The sequence below is a fragment of the Rhagoletis pomonella genome, unplaced genomic scaffold, assembly GCF_013731165.1.
Source record: "Rhagoletis pomonella isolate Grant_MI unplaced genomic scaffold, Rhpom_1.0 Rhpom_scaffold_00006, whole genome shotgun sequence".
In the NCBI taxonomy this organism is placed as follows: Eukaryota; Metazoa; Arthropoda; class Insecta; order Diptera; family Tephritidae; genus Rhagoletis; species Rhagoletis pomonella.
In genome coordinates, this window is record NW_023458560.1 from 18,219,911 (window position 1) to 18,222,161 (window position 2,251).

The 2,251-nt window shown below is 36.3% G+C and overlaps 1 protein-coding gene across 2 annotated transcripts in view; it reads right to left on the reverse strand.

Annotated features, from left to right (window-relative positions):
• The window catches only part of LOC118740465 (protein mothers against dpp), a 75,713-nt gene that overhangs the window by 2,707 nt on the left and 70,755 nt on the right, over positions 1-2,251 (reverse strand). The window lies entirely within an intron of this gene.

Consider the following 2,251-nt stretch of genomic DNA (forward strand, 5'->3'; position numbering starts at 1 on the left):
GGTTCATCGGATAGCCGGGATAACTGTTAACTGGATGGTAATCTGTAAAAAAAAGAAAATTTCAATTAAGCTCTTATGCATATGCAAGCAAAAAGAACGAAATATATTCTTATGCATAATTTTTTGTATAAAAGGTGGAGCTAAGCGTTTTGAATGCTCGCTTAGAAACTGAATATATGTAAATTCATAAGCTTTTACACATACATATATACATACATATGTATGTACGATGAGACTCCAGTGGTAACAGAAGTAGGTTCGCTGATTGGTATACACACCCGCTACTTAAAGCGCCATATATAACCGATAGCTATCTTGGCGTGCGGCCAAACAGTTGCTGCTCACACATCATACATTTATATGTACTATATATTTGTATGTTGCATTTGTATGTATGTATATCGTTTTTGACCGGTGGGCGGTTCTAGTGCTTAAAACTTTGTGCCGCTGCGCACACGTTTCAATGCGGCCAACACGTAAAACATTAAATTAAAAATGGAGTTCCAAGCGACATAAGCTGCATAAAATTTGCTGTTGTTGGCACTTGATTAATTTTGAATGGTGATTTATGCACCAAATTATTTGTTAAGGACAAATTTGTTAATAATTTTTTAAGCGACAATTAGCCAGAGGCGAAAACGTATAGTTGAATATTAATCAATCGACATGAAATGCTTGTACACACTCTTAAATTATACAATTAATTTTTGTAGCATAGAATTGATAACTTTTTTGAAATGAAGTTAAACCAAAAGTTTTACAGAAGGTATGACTAGGGCAGGAACTTTAATGCGTTTTTCAAATAAATTTAATCACATTGAAAATTGTATACGCACTTGGCAAACGGAACTGCGTCTGTACAAAATCAACTTAAGACGAAAATCACACTAACGTTAAAGCGTAACAGAATTCCAGAAACGTAGACTAATAAACCGATGGGATAGCCATATTAGAGCCACAACTAAACTAATTTCAAATATTATGCAGTTTCTAAACTCGAACAGTTCTAATTGATATTCATGTACATAAATAGTAAAGGTATAATTGACACCCTTATTCTAGAACCCGAATTTTCGTAATTCGTAATTCATAATTCGTAGCTACGTTACGGAAAACGGAGAATCCACATACTGCAACCTTTGCGGAACATGTGCAGCATTCATTGGCAGCTATCCAGTTGTTTTTGAAGACAGCTGTGTGAAGGAAAACAAAGTGAAAAGTTCATGGTAAGTTCAGTAAAGTTCATGGTCATTTTAATAAAATGTTTGGCATTCTGCGCACGGGTAAATTGTGTGACCATCTCATAAGCTGGTAACAAAATATTGCTGGTAACGAATTGCTGAATAGATTAAATTGTTACCAATGTACTTAGAATTGCGGTTACAAGAAGTGGTGTTATTTTTTGGTAACAAAATTTTCCGGCGTCAAAATGTCACGTAACAAGCAGAATAGGCCTGATCATGTGCTTATTTATAGTGAAATTGTTTGACTTTACATATTTTGAAGGAAACGTTGGATTCTATTGCATTTGCCATTATAGCAGCGGAGTAACAGCGCGCTATGGTAAAGAATTCACAAAGATATGCGGAGCCGTCGGGCATAGTAACCATGGACGCATCTACGTCAGCTTCTGGTTGAATTGTTGAACCACAAGCCATAACTTCGCCTATGGCTTAAGAACTGGTGCTCAATCCAGTTAATGCAATAACAGCTTCTTCCAAGCCATTGAAAACATGCACTTTGATAGGTCCACCACAAGTTGCTCTTGCTTCTGCCATCGGATGCGCTTAGGGATTGGAACCCTTACCAAGTAGAATTCCAGTTTCTGTGTTGCTGGAGAAGAGGGGCTTCCGCATGTCGAAGGTATACAACATTTCTTGTGCATATACATAGCTCCGGCTACGCCATCCTCAGCATTTTTACGCAGAACCCACATCGAAATTTGGAAAAAAGGGCATAGTGCAAACCGAATTTATTAATAAACTAGAGCTCGGAAATTGGAATTTATGTTAAATTAAAGCTTAATCCTTTGATAAAACGTGCATGTTAAAGTTCTAAGATTCGGGTTGCGCGTTTGGACACAACGACCCACAATCATTGTACAAATAACTAAACCAAACATTCTTTTTTGTTCGTTCATATAAAGCAGTTTATAAAAATATACCTCCATATATGCGAAAGGCAAATTTATCTATTTAAAAGAACACCACTAATATTTCCTGCAAACACACATCGATTTACATCCTTTATC